Source organism: Scyliorhinus canicula, chromosome 3 (genome assembly GCF_902713615.1).
Source record: "Scyliorhinus canicula chromosome 3, sScyCan1.1, whole genome shotgun sequence".
NCBI lineage: Eukaryota > Metazoa > Chordata > Chondrichthyes > Carcharhiniformes > Scyliorhinidae > Scyliorhinus > Scyliorhinus canicula.
In genome coordinates this window covers 20,826,561-20,845,564 of record NC_052148.1, presented here as the reverse complement: position 1 = coordinate 20,845,564, position 19,004 = coordinate 20,826,561, and positions in this window count along the sequence as shown.

Below are 19,004 nucleotides of genomic sequence, written 5' to 3'. Positions count from 1 at the left end.
CACGCGCGGACTTACGCCGGCCGTCGAAGTCCCTTCGGCTCCGACTGGCGTGGCGCCAAAGGCCGTTCTCGCCAGCCGGCGGAGCGCCAACCACTCCGGCGCGGGCCTAGCCCCTCAAGGTGAGGGCCTGGCCCCTAAAGGTGCAGAGACTTCCGCACCTTTGGGGCGGCCCGACGCCGGAGTGGTTTACGCTACTGCATCACGCCGGGACCCCCGCCCTGCCGGGTGTGGGAGAATCCCGGCCCAGATCTCTAAGGTTATAGTGTCTGGATTACCCCTGATGCCATGTGCTAGCAAGTATAGAAGTAGGAAAATCGGGCCGATAAATGCATGACTCAAGAGTTGTTGCAGGAGGGAGGGTTTTAGATTCCTGGACCGGTTCTGTGGAAGGTTCTGTACAAGCGGGACAGTCTGCACCTGAACCACATTTGGCCGTACAATTAGGTTTGCTCATGCTGTTGGAAGAAGTTTAAACTACTTTGGCAGGGGGAGGGGACACAGAGTATTAGTAAAATAGAGAAACATCATGCTATGTAGTAAAAGAAGCAAGTCAGAGTGAGTTCAGCAATCTTGAATGTCAATGCTAGATGGTCTCTACTTTAATGCTAGGAGTTTGATCGGTAAAACTGATGAGGTAAGGGTGTGGATTAACACATGGAATTGTGACATTATTGCCATCACAGAGACATGGGGCTGGATTCTCCGCAGCCCCGCGGCGATATTGCATTTGGCGCGGGGCGGGGAATCAACTGTCCCGAAGAAATCAGGCCCGGCGTTCGCGAATTACACCATGTGGCTGGGGGGCCATTGCCAAAGGCCCACCCAGCGATACTCCGAAACTGGCCAAGTTATCCGGGTCCCTGCTAGCCTCCTGAAGGTAAGTGAATCGATTTGTATTTTTTTCAAGAAACTCAAGAGTGCAACGCCTGCTTTTTTACACCAGAGTAGGGACACAGCCCCATTTTGGGAGAATCCAGCCCATGGCTAAGGGACGAGCAGGACTGGCAACTTAGCATTCCAGGATAAAGGACCTTTAGGCGAGATGGAGGAGGGTTTAAAAAGGGAAGTAGTTTGTCACTGAATTAAAGAATCAATTACTGCAATGAGGAGAAATGATATCGGAAGAGTCTTCAAACAAGGCTTTATGGATAGAACTTAGGAATGCAAAGCGGGCAGCCACATTACTGGGAGTGTATTATAGGCCCCCAAAGAGTCAGTGGGAAATAAAGAAGCAGAAATGCAGACAATTCATTGCAGTGTGTCATAATAAAAATCGGCTAATTATATTAGGAGAAGGGCAGCATGGTGGCACAGTGGTTAGCACTGCTGCCTCACGGCACCGAGAAACCTTGTTCGATCCTGGCCCCGGGTCACTGTCCGTGTGAGTTTGCACATTCTCCCGATGTCTGTGTGGGTCTCACCCCCACAACCCAAAGATGTACAGGGTAGGTGGATTGGCCACGCTAAATTACCCCTTAAGTGGAAAAAAATTATACTAGGACCAAAAGTATATCCTCACCAATCCTGGGATCGTGTTAATTTTAAAGTCTTTTCTGTTGTTTTGCTTGTGTGATGCATTGGGCTGAGTTCACCACACTCGGCAGTTTCTTGCCATCTTGGGCCGAGCAATTGCCATACCAGGCTGTGATGCAGCCGGATAGGATGCTCTCTATCGCACATCTGTAGAAGTTTGTAAGAGTCGATGCAGACATGCCGAATTCCTTTAACTTCGGTAGGGAGTAGAGACGTTGTTGGGCTTTCTTGACTGTTACATCAACGTGAGTGGACCAGGACAGACTGTTCGTGATCTCCAACAAGGCCTTCACCCCTCTCTTCCCACCTCTCTGGGCCTCACCTCACCACCCTGCTGTGAAACCCTGCGTACGTATCTTGCCCTGGCCCTGGACTCCAGGACGGAAGACTCCGGGCATTACTTGTAGTCCCAGTGCCGGCCACTTCTGGCACTGCTGGGACTTCCACCCAAGGCAGGATTGATGTCCTGTCTCCAGCCAATTAACACTCCAAGGTGCGCTGAATGGCTGTGGAGCAGACAGTGGGGATATATTCCCTGCTGACTCTTTGTGTAGCAACCCCACCCTATGACAAATCCTGCCCAAAGTTTCAGGTCTATGACATTTCTGCAGAACATATTGTTGTTTGGTGATCCTTAGCGACAGCTCTCCAAATTTTGAAAATCATGGCGAGGTGGAACCTGAGTGAACTGTCTGGTTTTGCTTCAATAATCACTGTCACAGCAGTTTGGTACAACTGGGTGGCTCTCGCTAGACCATATCAGGGATCAGATAAGGGTTAACCGCACTGGTGTGTGCCTCGGGTCACATAAAGGTCAGATCGGATAAGAACGGCAGATTTCCTTCCCTAAAGGAAGTTAGAAGCAGAGAACCGTGGAATACCTACAGTGCAGAAGGAGGCCATTCAGCCCATTTAGCCCTGACCCTCTGAAAGAGCACACAGCCTAGGCACACCCCATGCCCTGTCCCCGTAACCCCACCTAAGCTGCAAATCTTTGGACACTAAGGTCCAGTTCAGCATGGCCAATCCACTTAATCAGTGCATTTTGAGCCTCATCCCAGAAACAGAAACAAACTGCTGTAAAATGAATGACTAAGGCCTTACCTTTTTGAAGAAAATAAACTATTTACATACATATATACATAGAACATACAGGGCAGAAGGAGGCCATTCAGCCCGTCTCGCTCAGTGCATGGTTGCCAGTTTCCAGGTCAGTCAGAAGTTAGATTGGAGTTCAAATCAGGCTTTAGATCATTAGTGTATAAAGCTGGCCAGTGCAGAATCTCAGCATGGAGGCCCCTGATGCTTAAGGTTTTTAAAATTGTTCACAAAAGGTGAACGTCACTGGCAAGGCCCGTATTTAGTTGCCTTTGAGAAGGTGATGGTTGTCTTCTTGAACCGCTGCGGGCCACCTGGTAGAGGTGCTGTTAGGGAGGGAGTTGCAGGATTTTGACCCAGCGACAGTGAAGGAACGGCGATATATTTCCCAGTTAAGGTGGTGTGTGACTTGGAGGGGAAGTTACACGTGGTGATGTTCCCACGCCTCTGCTCTTCTTGGTGATACTACTACTAATAATAATCTTTATTAGTGCCACAAGTAGGCTTACATTAACAATGCAATGAAGTTACTGTTGCCACTTTCCACGCCTGTTCGGGTACACAGAGGGAGAATTCAGAATGTCCAAATTACCTAACAGCACGTCTTTCGGGACTTGTGGGAGGAAACGGGAGCGCCCGGAGGAATCCCACGCAGACATGGGGAGAACATGAAGACTCTGCACAGCCAGTGACCCAAGCTGGGAATTGAACCTGGGACCCTGGAGCTTTGAAGCAATGTTGCTAACCATGGCGCTACCGTACCGCCCATAGAGTCGTAGAGGCCCATCCCGCAGAGGTCACGGCTTTGAAAGCTTTATCAAACGAGTCTTGCTGAGTTGCTGCGTTGCATCTTGTGGATGATACACACTGCTGCCGTGTGCCGGTAGCTAACGAGGTGACCTGACTGTCTGCTTGGGCTGTATGCTACTCGAAGGCAATTCCATGGAGAGGGATTGTAAGACCACAAGGCGTAGGAGCAGAATTAGGCCATTTGGCCCATTGAATCTGCTCTGCCATTCAATGAGGTCATGGCTGATCTGATATGATAATCTTCAACTCCACTATCCTGCCTTATCCCCATAACCCTTGATTCCCGTACTGATTAAACATCTGTCTACCTCAGCCTTGATGAAGGGTACAGGGTGAGAAAGGTCCAAACAACCAGCAGGAGAAGAATGCGGCAAAGCAACATATGATTCTTCCGGATTTCAGCAAAGACTATTTCTGTGAGGGGTAAAAATCTGATCGGGCATTTTTGAGCAGGAAATTTGGCGATGTGACATTATTCAGAGAGGGCAGATGAATCAAGTGGGGCGTTTCAAGGGGATTTGAAAATAAAATGAATTTGGCCTAAGGTTTGGCACCATATAAAAATAAAGGGTGGATTCTCCATTTGAGAGACTCAGTGCTGACGCCTGGACTAAATGGGGGTGTTCCACGGTCCCAATGGGGGTGGGCGACTGCTGGAGCCATTCAGAATATGCTAATGAGCCAGCACACGCTCCATATGGAACCAGTGTTATTCCAACTCACGCCAGCGTCGGATTTGCTGCGGTCAGGATTGGCACTGGGGAGCCTGACAAGCTGGACCGGCAGTTAAGCACTCGACTCCCCCCACACTCTCTCTAACAGCCAAGAAGATGGCACCAGGTTCAACCGGGCCTGGATGGAGGTGGCAGAGGTGGTGAGCGACATGGGCCCCACGCGAAGACCAGCCAGCAGCGCTGGAAGAATCTGCACCCACTTCCTCAGGCTGGCCTGGGTTTGTTACCACCTCCGTGCCCCTGGCACCAACCCCGTCCCTCACCCCTCAACTCCGCTGCGTCCATGCTGCCCGCACCAGGCAGGCCAGTAGGCAGTGCTGCGTGAAGATGGGCAACCCCCTCAGGCTAGCCAGGGTGAGTGATCACCTCCATTCCTCTGGCACCGTTCCCATCCCACACCCTGCAGGCGTGACCCTTATCTAGAGTGATTGAAACACACCCGCCGGCAGCCCACAGCACCCCACCCTGCACCACATGCCAACACCCATACCGCCCACCATGGCTGAGTGCCCTCCACATGCACACTAGCCACAGACCCCCTGTGCAGCCCGCGTCAGAGTGCCTCACTGTGCATTATCTGTCCACCCAGGAAAAGGCGGCCCACAACCGGCAGGAGTGGGAGAAGACCGGAGGGGACCCGTCGGACCCGCGGGTCCTCGCCGCCGCGGAGCAGTGGGCAATGAACCTGCAGGTGGGTTGGGGGAGTGGGCAGTCGCCGAGGCGAAGGTAGGCATGGGGAAACCAAGTGAGTCCCCAATGAACTGTGATGTCCCTATGGCACAAGTCAGCCCTCTCCTCCACACCACACCTTCACTTTATACATAGAACATACAGTGCAGAAGGAGGCCATTCGGCCCATCGAGTCTGCACCGTCCCACTTAAGCCCTCACTTCCACCCTCCCCCGTAACCCATTAACACCTTCTAACCTTTTTGGTCACTAAGGGCAACTTATCATGGAGAATCCACCTAACCTGCACATCTTTGGACTGGTGGATTGGCATGATCTTACCATGCGCCTTTTGTCTTGCAGGGTCACCTTCCGACGAGGCGGGACTATCCAGGGTTGCTCGTCCCCAGCCGCAACCCTGCAAATCGCTTGCCAATGAGGTGGGACCATCCTGGGTCCCTCACCCTCAGCCACAAACCCGCAACACCCCGGAACATCTGTCCGGGGAAGACACCAACTTTTCGTCACTGCTGTTACCAACACCCTCCACCATCCCAGAGACACTCATCTCGGTGCATCATTTTAGTGAAGAGGCTCCTGGGACACTCTCTGGTGCACACCATACAAGTGCTGCGGTACATCAGGAACCCTGAGGGGACAGACAATCAGAGGGTGGCCCGACCCCAGGGACTAGCAGCCGTCCAGATGGCTCCCACCCTTCTGGAGAGGGCGGTCCCATCCATGTTGGAGGTACAGACGCAGAGCCAGGGACTCCATGAGAGGGTGTCAACAACCAGCCAGCTCCTGCAGGCGCCATTGAAGGAGTCGAACCGCCTGCGGTTCATTGGCCACCCGACTCCGACCTTGACTTTTGGCTGACACCAGATTCTACGTCCAATCAAGATTCGCAGATCCGGTGTCGGTGGACGGAGAATCCACCCCAAAGAGTTTCATTTATATTGTCCTTTTCACAAACACTGGATATTTCAAAGTGCTTAACAAACAATGAGGCACTCTTGCTGTGCGGTCACTGTCGTAATGTAGGAAATACAGCAGCCAATTTATAAAAAGCAAACTCCTGCAAATAACAATGTGTTAATGAGCAGACCATCTGTTTTCTCAACGTTTTTAAAATAAATTTGGAGTACCCAATTCATGTTTTCCAATTAAGGGGTAATTTAGCGTGGCCAATCCACCTACCCTGCACATCTTTGGGTTGTGGGGGCGAAACCCATGCAAACATGGGGAGAATGTGCAAACTCCACATGGACAGTGACCCAGAGCCGCAATGTTGACCAAAGGATAAATACTGGCAAGGATACAGAGATAACTCCCCCACACATCTTCCCATAGTGCCATGGGGTCTATTACACCCACCAGAACAGGCACCTGGGATCTTCCTTCAACATTGCAGCACTCCCTCGGTCAAGCACTGGAACGCCAGCCTTAATTCTGGTGCCGGGGCTCTGGAGTGGGACTTGGAGTCAGAACCTTGTTACTCAGCCAGGAGAGCGTTACGAACTGAGTCACAGCTGCCACCACTGATTTGTTATGGTGCACGGGGTGGGGGGTGATTCAGCCTAACATGCCTGCGCCGCCTCTCCAAATGATTGTTTCAACTTTGTGCCATTCCCCTGCCTCTTCCCCATACCCCTACACATTGTTTCTATTCAAGTAGTCATCTAATGCCCTCTTCATTGCCGCAATTGAACCAGCCTTCCCCACGCTGCCAGGCAGTGCATTCCAGACACAAACCACTCATTGTGTGAACAAGCTTTTTCTCACTTCATATTGTCTTCTTTTGCAAATCCCCATATCTTTGCCCTTTTGTTCACCATCCTTTTATGAGTGGGGTTTGAAGGGGGACTTCCAGGTGGTAACGTTCCCATGTGTCTGTTTCCTTGTCTTTCCAAATGTTAGTTGTCCGGGTTTGGAAGGTTGTCCATTCCGCCCAGTTCCTATCACTAAGCTAGTCCTACTTGCCCGCATTTGACCCATATCCCTCTCTACCCACCCTGCCCATGTAACTGTCTTAACTGTTTTTTTAAGGAAAAAATTGTACCCACCTCTACAACTGCCTCTGACAGCTCGTTCCAGATACTCACCACTATCTGTGTGGAGGAATTTCACCTCTAGATCTCTTTTGCTCTCTACTCTTCCCTTAAACCTATGCCCTCTAGTTCTAGACTCCTTTATCTTTGGGAAAAGGTGTCGACTATCTACCTTATCTATGCTCCTCATTATTTTATAGACCTTTATAAGATCACCCCTAAGCCTCCTACGCTCCAGGGAAAAACATCCAAGGCTATCCAGCCTCTCCTTATAACTCAGACCATCAGGTCCTGGTAGCATCCTCATAAATCTCTTCTGCACTCTTTCTAGTTTAACAATATCCTTCCTATAACAGAGTGACCAGAACTGAACACAGTATTCCATGTGTGGTCTTACCAATGTTTTGTACAACTTCAACAAGATGTCCCAACTCCTGTATTCAATATTCTGACCAATAAATCCTAGCATGCTGAATGCCTTCTTCACCACCCTGTCCACCTAGACTCCACCTTCAAGGAGCTATGACCCTGTACTCCTAGATCTCTTTGTTCTGTAACTCTCCCCAACTCCCTGCCACTAACTGAGTAGATCCAGGAGGAGAAGGCGCCACTAGAAGGGATCAAGGCAAAGTGGGAAGAAGAGTTGGGATAGGTTATGGAGGAGGGTGAGATGCTCCGGAGGGTGAACGTCTCCACCTCGTGTGCGAGGTTGGGGCTGATACAGCTGAAGGTGGTGTATAAAGCACACCTTACAAGGGAAAGGATGAACTGGCTCTTTGAGGAGGTAGAAGATGTGTGTGAACGTTGTGGGGGGCCCCCGCTAATCACGTTCATATGTTTTGGTCCCGTCCAAAGCTGGAGGATTACTGGAAGGAGGTGTTTAGGGTAATCTCTAAAGTGGTGCACGTGAAAATGGACCCGGGCCCTCGGGAGGCCATAGTCGGGGTGACGCACCATACAGGGTTGGAAACGATCGCGGAGGCAGGTGTTGTAGTCTTCGCCTCGTTGATTGCCCGAAGGCGGATCCTGTTGGGATGGCGATCAACCTCTCCACCCAGACCCCTCTGCTGCTGCCCACTCTTTAGAGTTGTTCCCCCTATTTTAATTATATGAGCACCCAGAGATTTAAGGAGTAATGAGTGGAGAAGGACTTCAAAGAGCAAGAAGCACCTGAAGCACTGTGTGCAGTTCTGGTCCCCTTACCTTAGGAAGGATATTGTTGCCATAGAGGGAGTTCTATGAAGGTCCATCAGACTTGTTCCCAATTCCCCGTGCCTGCGTGGGTTTCACCCCCACAACCCAAAGATGTGCAGGTTAGGTGGATTTGCCATGCTATGTTACCTCTTAATTGGAAAAATATATATATAATCATTGCGTACTCTAAATTTATTTAAAAAAAGACTTGCTTCCAGGATGGTGGACTATCCCATGAGGCGAGATTAGTGGCACTGCACCTGTATTCGCTAGAATTACAAAGAGTGAGAGGTGTTCTCATTTAAACCTACAAAATACTGAAAGGGTAGATGTTTCCCTTGGTTGGATAGTCCAGAACCAGGGGACACGATTACAAAATAAGGGGGAAGCCACTTCGAACCGAGACAAGGAGAAATGTCTTGACACAGAGGGTTGTGTATCTTTGCCGTTAATGTTTGAGGTGTGAGGAGAGAGGGTGGGGTAGATGGGGTTTAAGAGGCAGCTGATCACACAGAAAAGCAAACAAGAACTGCAAACAGTGATCTCATCCTTTTGGTGCCTCCTTGACCTTCAAGAAAGATCACAACAGAAATCTCTCAAGATTTCTCAATTCATCCTAAGGCAGGATGGGGGAATAACCTGATCAGGGAAGCAAAGGAGACTAATAATGATTCTGCTTACCTTTCGGGTTGACCACAAGTTTGCATAAATGAACATCCCAGGGATTTTTCCGCTCTTCTGGTTGATGCCTGCTGAAGGGGCAGCAGTATTGTTGGAAAAGGAGAACCCTTGCAATTCCATTCACATGTTTGATACAATGAGCTCATCACCGGGAATGGAAATGTGAGTAGTATTTAGTGACCAATAAGTTCTGACATTGTGCATGTGATGGTGGGTACATTGAACCTGTATTATCAGTGAGGGTGAGATGCTGGGTGTGAGGTTTTTTTGGGGGGATGTAAACATTATTGGCATTTATTGCCCATTGCTAATGGTCCTTGAGCTGCTTCCTTCAACCACAAATCATCGGGTCGCGGGTGGGTGTCGGAAGGGCCGAGGAGCGATCGGTTGTGGAGCTCCCAATCATGAGGAGCGCCCAACGGTTTTTACGTTGAGAATGCCAGGCGCGGCTGCCAGGAACCATACCATTTTGCCTTGCTCCATTCAATTGGGACCCAGGTTATCCAATGGCCGATTAGTTTTCCTAACGCCGCATTTGGCGCCTCATTATTCCGCTGACCAATAGGAGGAGGTGGGACGGTACTTCCGGCGGTGGGACTGTTAGAGCTCGGGGCCTGTGAAGAACACGGAGAACGGCCGAGTGAGGTTTCTGTGAGGGGTGAGAATGGCAGGTCACGATGCTGGCATCTACACCAGTTTTCCCACCAGACGTGGCTGCAGAGAGCGAGTCACCTGTCCGGCACATACAAAGAAGTCACGCGATCCGTGCTTTGGCCGTGAAATCAGAAAGAGATTCTTCCATTTTGTAGCTGCAAGCAAGCAGCAGGACCGTGTGAAGAACTGAAGATGAATCAGTTTGTAATAAGGAAGAGAGGGCCAGAGACGCAAACAGGCCAGGATCTCACAACTGAATCTTGTGGAGAGAACTTCTTAGGAGAGTCACGGCTGGACAAAGCAGTGCTGGAGTGAGCTCCAGGACCTCTGATGAACAACCCATTAAGAAGAAACTGAAATGAGGAACAAAGCAGTATAAAGATGATTCCTTGAGATATAGCTTCATTAATTATGCCAATGCAAATCAGGATGCAAAGCCCATGTGCATTGTGTGCAGGGAAGTACTGACAAATGAAAGATTAAAATCCTCAAAACTTCAAAAGTATTTGTAGACTAAGCATGGCGAGTTCGAGGACAAACCTCTTGATTTTTCTCAAAGGATTCAGCGAGAACTTAAATCATCATCTGAAGCCCTCAGCAGCAATGTAACATTTAATGACAAAGCAAGTGAGATTGTGAGGACCAAGCAGGCTCACCTGTTGCATTGAAGGTTAGCGAAAAAGCTGGTCATGACGTTCGGGCATCATGGGTCGCGAAGGTTGGTCGGCGTGGGTCCCAAAGAATGGCTGGTTGGTAAAAGTGTCAAGGGCAAATAAATTTGAAAAACACTGCTCTAAATAATGTCGATACGCCGATAGTGCTTTTGTTCTGCAGTAGTTTTGATCAACTGAGTGGCTCGCCAGACCATTTATGAACATACGAATTAGAAGGAGAACGCCATTCAGCCCCTCGAGCCTGCTTAACCAGGTCGCCCCTCAACCTCCGTCATTCCAGTGAGAACAAACCGAGTTTATCCATTCTCTCCTCATAGCTAATGCCCTCCACACCAGGCAACATCCTGGTAAATCACTGTTGTACCCTTTCCAAAACCTCCACATCATTCTGGTAGTGTAGCAACCAGAATTGAACACTAGATTCCAAGTGTGGCCTAACTAGGTTCTATAGAGCTGCAGCATGACTTGCCAATTTTTATACTCAATGCCCTGGTCGATGAAGGCAAGCATGCCGTATGCCTTCTTGACTACCTTCTCCACCTGTGTTGCCACTTTCAGCGACCTGTGAACCTATACACCCAGATCCCTTAAGGGTTCTGTCATTTACTGCATATTTCCCAACTGTATTAGATCTTCCAAAATGCACTACCTACATTTTTCCGGATTAAATTCCATCTGCCATCTCTCCGCCCAAGTCTCTAACTAATCAACAGCCTGCTGTATCCTCTGACAGTCCTCATCGCTATCCGCAATTCCACCAACCTTTGTGTCATCCGCAAACGTACTAATCAAACCAGTTACATTTTCCTCCAAATCATTTATATATACTATAAACAGCAAAGTCTGAGCACCAATCCGTACGGAATATCACTCGTCACAGCCCCCCATTCAGAAAAACACCCTTCCACTGCTATCCTCTGCCTTCTATGGCCTAGCCAGTTCTGTATCCATCTTGCCAGCTCATCTCTGATCCTGTGTGACTTCACCTTTTGTGCCAGTCTGCCATGAGGGACCGTGTCAAAGGCCTTACTGAAGTCCATGTAGACAACATCCACTGTTCTACCTTCATCAATCATCTTCGTCACTTCCTTAAAATACTCAATCAAGTTAGTGAGACACGACTTCCCCTTCACAAAACCATGCTGCCTCTCGCTAATACTTCCACTTGCTTCCAAATGGGAGTAAATCCTGTCTCAAAGAATCCTCTTCAATAATTTCCCTACCACTGACATAAGGCTCACCGGTTTGTAATTGCCTGGATGAAACTCGCTACATTTCTCAAACAAAGAAACATTAGCTATTCTCCAGTCTTCTGGGATCTCACCTGTAGCCAGTGAGGATCCAAAGATTTCTGTCAAGGCCCCAGAAATTTCCTCCCTTGCCACCCTCAGTATTCTGGAGTCGATCGCATCAGGCCCTGGGGACTTATTTACCTTAATATTTTTCGAATTGCCCAACACCTTCTCATTTTTTGGTCTCAATGTGACCCAGACTATCTACACATCCATCCCCAGACTCATCATCCACCAAGCACTTCTCTTCGGTGAATACTGACGCAAAGTACTCATTCAGTACCTCGCCCATTTCCTCTGGCTCCATGCATAGACTGTCAATACTCCTCAGAATCTGAAAGGTTTCGATCAAGTCGCCCCTCACTCTTTCAAACTCTAATGGATGCAAACCTAACCTTTCCTTGTAAGACCGCCTATTCCTGGAATTTGAGAGGGGAGTTAGAGTCAAGGACATTGCAGTGGGTTTGGACTCACTTGCAGGCCAAGAACGGGTAATGATGGTAGATTTCCTTCCCTTTAGTGAGCCAGATGAACACTTTCATAATCAACGGGCATGTCACCCAAATGTATTAATTAATTGAATTTATTTTCCCCAGCTGCCATGGTGGGGATTTGAACATATATCTTTGGAGTATTAGCCTGGGAGAAGAGGGACTTGATTCTTTGTTTGGGAGACGAACGTTCCCGCCGGAACTGAATAGCGCGCGATTCGCATTTCTGCCGGGAGCGTTTTATTCATTCCACGATTCAGGACATGCAAATGGTCCAGCACTCTGCCAGGGTGAACTGGAAGCAATTCCTGGCCCAGCGGGCGGTGTAATCACTGGGGCCCAGAATTCACGTTAAATAGCCCTACAGCTGGAGCTGTTTTTTGTGCTCACTCACCACACACTCGTTGCAGGCACGAAGGCGGTTCGGAGACGACCTGCACCCTGGTTTAGGGAGTCCGAGGTGAACATCCTGCTCGATGCCAATGAGGAGCGGAGGGACACCGTCTTCCCCAGGGTGAACCGCAGACTCAGGCCCACCCTCCTGAACAGCGCCTGGGAGGAGGTTGCAGAGGCAGTCAGTGCTGCCAGCTTCATCAGGAGGAGACAGCTGGTGATCCTGAGGGGTGGGTGGGTCACTGGTGAGGCCTCTACTCTGAGAGGGGCACAACACCAGAGAGGATCCCAAAGGCCATGGCGCAGGTATCATCTGGTTAGAGTGAGCCCAGCAGGCCCCTTCTTCCTCTGCAGTGGGGCAATGCTTGAGCGGAGTGCCAACACATGGTGGACCACTGATTGAGCTTGGCCAAATAATAATTAAAATAATAAAATAATAATAATCTTTATTATTGTCACAATTAGGCTTACATTAACACGGCAATGAAGTTACTGTGAAAAGCCCCTAGTCGCCACATTCCAGCACCTGTTCAGGTACACAGAGGGAGAATTTAGAATGTCCAATTAACCGAACAGCACCACTTTCAGGACTTGTGGTAAGAAACCGGAGCACCCGGAGGAAACCCCCGCAGACACGGGGAGAACATGCAGATTCCGCACAGACAGTGACCCAAGCCGGGAATTGAACCTGGGACACTGGAGTTGTGAAGCAACAGTGCTAACGACTGTGCTACCGTATCGCCCGCAGCTGGAGTATGAGGGTGACCAGAGGGGTGCCCTGGGTGGGGTTCCCACATCACCAGAGGCTCTCTGAACAGTTGCAGGACGCAGTGAGCAGTCAGCATTGTAAATAGCTGGGAGCTTGTAAGCAGGACCAGACGGGTACAATTGAACCACATACTGCAGTAATGGTGGTCGGAACCAGGCCACCTCGATCCCAAGGAGGACACCCCGAGTCCATGGACCTGGCACCAAGTCAGTCCCTGGCCCGGGCAGCCACCCTCTCAGCAAGACCAACACCACTAATTTCGATATTGCCGGCAGCGGGGTGTGCGGAGCACGGTGTCGGAATCGGTGTTGAGCACAAATCGCGATTTTTCCGCCTGAGCACAATTCCCGCTGCCGGCAACAGGAAGCGGAGAATTCAGCGGCACGCTTCTCCGGCCTCACTGTGCTCCTGCTCGAGCGAAACAAAGTCGGTGAATAGCGGGATAGATCGAAAACGAGATCCCCGCCAGGCATCAAACAGTTGAAATGAAAAATGAAATGAAAATCGCTTATTGTCACGAGTAGGCTTCAATGAAGTTACTGTGAAAAGCCCCTAGTCGCCACATTCCGGCGCCTGTCCGGGGAGGCTGGTACGGGAATTGAACCGTGCTGCTGGCCTGCTTGGTCTGCTTTAAAGGCCAGCGATTTAGCCCAGTGTGCTAAACCAGCCCCTTCAGCTGCATGCTTAGAGGCCTCGGCAGTCGGTGGGGGTTATGCGACGCAACCGGCCCACTCCCATACGTGAAATTGGGACCCCGCCCTAGCATGACAAAAAACCAATTATCACCATTTAAGCCCTATTTCCATATAATTAACTGGCATCACCGCAGATCCAACAGCCTCCGATCATTCATCAGCCTCCTCTGCAAGTGGTCACGCTGGCGCCCATTAATACTCCTTTTTAAAAACGTGAACCTGGCGGAAGGGCTTCTGTGGGGAGCCGAGGAGGTGAGTAGCCATCTTGGCTCACAGCCAAAGAGCTCAGGGGCATTGGACTTGCTGCCCCTGTGCTCGGCAGGGCGTGTCAGACCCTCTGCTGGGGCGGGGGGACCCTCCGCAGATGGGAGCCGTCATAGGAGTTTGGGGAGAGGCATTGGGGGGGGGGGCAATCGGGGTGGGGGAACCACCCATGGCACCACCATGTCAAGTCCTGGATCATGTGAACCCGTAACCGGGGGCAACCTTGTCCCTGCCCGTCTGCCCCAATGACCATCCATAACTCCCACCGACTCCTGAGGCCTCTAACCATGCAGCTGAAGGCTATTGCTAATAGGGATTTGCAATTGTGGTTACGTGAGCACTGCACACAACCCAAGTGGATCTCCGTGAGTTGGTGGGCCATGTAGCATGTGGGGATTACTGTCTATCATCCCAATTAGACCGCGATGCTGGACACTGTGCTTGAACACTGCAGGAGGCACCATCCGAACACCTAGAGGATGGGAGACAGCTCCGGGGACATGTCCACGGCTGGAGGGTGGGTGAGTGCCACGGGGAGGGGGCCACGCCCGGTCCAGGTGACATTGTGAGTGGGTGTCCAGGGTACAGGGTCTGGTGAGGGGATTGCCCACTGTGGCCGGATGTGCGTGGGCTGGGCATTCCACTTTGGGGGGGGTGGGGTATCAATGGGGGAATGGAGGGTCCCAAGGGTGGCAGCCACTTTGGTTTATCAATCTAACACCCTTTCCCAATGCCTTACAGATATTGAAAGCTATGGCAGGGTATTTGGACCCAGAACGTGCACTCGTCATGCTGCTGTCCGGGGCGGTGGACCATGTGCCAGACCCCGCCACACACCCTGAGGACACGGCCGCCCATCCGGCCAGGGAGGGACCCAGAGGCGGGAGTCCCGCGAGGGCCGAGGGTGTCCAGGCATCACTGGTAGTTTGAACAGATCATGGACAACACGTGCCGCAGGAGGCTCCGCCTGAACAAGGAGACGGTGAAGCACCTGTGCCATGCCCTCACGGACCTGGTGCCAAATGGAGGAGGAGGACACCTACTCCTGGTGGCCGTCAAGGTCACAGCAGCTCTGAACCTTTACGCCTCGGGAATTTTCTAGGGTTCCAACGGGGACCTGTGAGGCATTGGGCGGAATTCTCCAACCCCCCGCCGGGTCGGAGAATCAGCGCAGCACCGCACGAATTGTGGCACGTCGCCCTGACACGGGGATGCCATTCTCCCCAGTGCTTAGCCGCCCGTTGGGAGAATCCCGCCCATTATCTTTGGCCTGGGTAGCTCTGCATGTTCTTCCGGCCGCAGCCACAGACTCCAATTGGCGCTGCTGAGCTCAAGAACTGCCGGCCTCTGATTTGCCGGCGCCTCTGGGCAGGCGTGACAGAGGAAGAACCAGTCGTCATTCGGCCTTGCCACTGCCTGATTGGTGTGTGGCTCGGATGGCCTTTCCAAAGAGAAGCAGTGGTGATGGAAGGGTGCAGTCTTTTGCCGGCTCTCCAGCTGACAAGGGAAGAACCGCTGACGCCTCAACGTGATCCCACACAAGGTCTGGTAGAAGCCTGGACCCCTGTCCGAGATGCTGGATCAAGCTTTCAGGATTGAGATAGGCTTCTGTTAGGAAAGGGGTTCAGGATGTATGGAGTTAAACTAAGCACATGGAGTTGACCTGCTGATCAGTCATGATCCAACTGAATGGAAGAACAAGCTTGAGGGGCCGAATGAACTTTTCCTGTTCATTTGTTCCTGGGCATTCACTACCCCCGATATTAAAGCTTTTACCCTGTGATATTGTTCTGGAACTAGAAAATATTCCCTGCCAAATGATTGACAACATTTGCCGCGACAACACTCAGTGCACCTCAACGGCGTGGGAAGCAGTTTGAGGAGTTATTTTAAAATTACGAATTGCTCCGTAAATGTTATGTCAGCAAAGAGCTATTCTTCATGGCAGTGTGCCGAAAACCAGTCAGAAAATCAAACTCACTGTATGTCAGACTAATATCAGCACACATGAAGAACAGAATGAACAGCATGTTTAAACTTGCTGCTTAAATGGACAAGTTGTCGAGTTTCACAGCGCAGATGAGGCCTTTTGGCCCATCACGTCCATGCCGGCCATCAAGCACCTATTTATTCCAATCCCATTTTCCAGCGCTTGTCCCGTACCCTTGTATACTCTGGTGATTCAAATGCTCCTCTAAATGATTCTTAAATATTGTGAGGGTTCCTGCCTCCACAACCCTTTCAGACAGTGAGTTCCAATTTCCCACCACCCCCTGGGTAAAAAGGTTTCCCCTCGAATCCCCTCTAAATGTCCTGCCCCCAACCTTAACTCCAGGCCCCCTGGTTATCGACATCTCTACTCAGGTAAATGTTTCTTACTATGCTAACCGATGTCCCTCATGTCCCAGAATGTGACACTTAGGCTAGCACAGCCCTAGTGTGTCTCATGTCTCACAGGCTATCACAGCCCAGAGTGTGTTGCGTAGGCTAGCACAGCCCAGAGTGTGATGCGTAGGCTAGCACAGCCCAGAATGTGTTGCGTAGGCTAGCACAGCCCAGAGTGTGTTGCGTAGGCTGGCACAGCCCAGAGTCTGTCACTTAGCCCAGTACAGCCTAGTGTGTGTCACATAAACTAGCACAGCTAGTGTGTGTCACATAAACTAGCACAGCCTAGTGTGTGTCACATAAACTAGCACAGCCTAGTGTGTGTCACATAAACTAGCACAGCCTAGTGTGTGTCACATAAGCTAGCACAGCCTAGTGTGTGTCACGTAAGCTAGCACAGCCTAGTGTGTCACATAAACTAGCACAGCCTAGTGTGTCACATAAACTAGCAGCCTAGTGTGTCACATAAACTAGCACAGCCTAGTGTGTCACATAAGCTAGCACTGTTGCTTCACAGCTCCAGGGTCCCAGGTTCGATTCCCGGCTTGGGTCACTATCTGTGTGGAGTCTGCATGTTCTCCCTGTGTCTGCGTGGGTTTCCACTGGGCGCTCCGGTTTCATAGATCATAGATCATAGAATTTACAGTGCAGAAGGAGGCCATTCGGCCCATCGAGTCTGCACCAGCTCTTGGAAAGAGCACCCTACCCAAGGTCAACACCTCCACCCTATCCCAGTAACCCCACCCAACACTAAGGGCAATTTTTGACACTAAGGGCAATTTATCATGGCGAATCCACCTGACCTGCACATCTTTGGACTGTGGGAGGAAACCGGAGAACCCGGAGGAAACCCACGCACACACGGGGAGGATGTGCAGACTCCGCACAGACTTTGACCCAAGCCGGAATCGAACCTGGGACCCTGGAGCTATGAAGCCATTGTGCTATCCACAATGCTACCATGCTGCCCCGAAAGACGTGCTTGTGCAATGAAATGAAAATTGCTTATTGTCATGAGTAGGCTTCAATGAAGTTACTGTGAAAAGCCCCTAGTCACCACTTTCCGGCGCCTGTCCGGGGAGGCTGGTACAGGAATCGAACTGTGCTGCTGGCCTGCTTGGTCTGCTTTAAAAGCCAGCGATTTAGCCCAGTGAGCTAAACCAGCCCCTTGTTAGGTGAATTGGACATTCTGAATTCTCCCTCTTTACCCGAACAGGCGCTGGAATGCGGCGACGAGGGGATTTTCACAGTAACTTCATTGCCATGTTAATGTAAACCTACTTGTGACAATAAAGGTTATTAAACTAATCTTGCACACCTCAATCACGTATCTTCCCCCCCTTCAACCACCCCCCCCTGTCCCACCCCCATCAGCCAGCCCTGCTCTAAGTAAAACAACCTCAGCTTGGTCAGCGTTTCTCTTTCCATCGTTCAGACGTTGGAGCAGGAGTTTTCATCCAGGGAGTCTGGGCAAATTTTATGAGGTGTCCACTCATGGCTTCCTGTCCCCACCGCAAAGATAAGTTGAAGTAAATTTAATATTGATATGTGCGACATGCAGGGAAAATGGCAATACTCTGTTCTAAACGCTCGCTTTGAATATTTTCAAGACCAAACTAGATAGATTCTTGATAAGCAAAGGGGTGAACGGTCTTCGGGGATTCGGCACGAATGTGGAGTTGAGGTTACAACCAGATCAGCCACGATCTTATTGAATGCCGGAGCAGGCTCGAGGGGGCCGAGTGGCATGGTAGCACAGTGGTTAGCACAGTTGCTTCACAGCTCCAGGGTCCCAGGTTTGATTCCCGGCTTGGGTCACTATCGGTGCGGAGTCTGCACGTTCTCCCCCTGTCTGCGTGGGTTTCCTCCGGCTGCTCCGGTTTTCTCCCACAGTCCAAAGACATGCAGGTTAGGTGTATTGGCCATGCTAAATTGCCCTTAGGTTAAGTGGGGGGGTTACTGGGTTACGGGGATGGGGTTTAAGTAGGGTGCTCTTGCCAAGAGCCGGTGCGGATTCGATGGGCCGAATGGCCTTCGCCTGCACTGTAAATTCTATGATTCTATGAAAGTTCCCAGGGCCGATTTAGCAGCAAAAGTCCCTGTGAAGGCACAGTTGCAATAGACTCATTGTCAAACAGAGAGGTAAATAGTTTCTGAGGTGCTGCTTTCCGATCCTCAATGGGTTATTTCCCAAATCTTGGCTCAGGATGAATTCAGAAACCTTGGGACATTTATAAGCTGATCCACATTAAAGGTCAGGATGACACCGAAAGAATTATATCATTGTTTACACAAATCTTGGCTCCTTTTCCCCATCAACGTCTTAACCTATTGTATGTTTAGACCACCCAGTCATTATCATATTCCCATTAATGCCCCGTGACATTTGAGTGCCTCAAACTTCCTAAAAAACCGAAGTGACGATGCTTGAAAATTATTTCATTGGGTGTTAAGTTTGTTCTCCATCTCTCTCTCTCTCTCTCTCTCTTCAGTGCAGTGGGCCTGAAAGTCTTAAGTTTCTTTTTTCTCCCACAGTGAGCTGGAGGTGCTTACGGAATTGGTTCCGTTTGTCATCAATGGCTCAGGATTCTATTCCTGCAGACTTGCCACAATAGTAT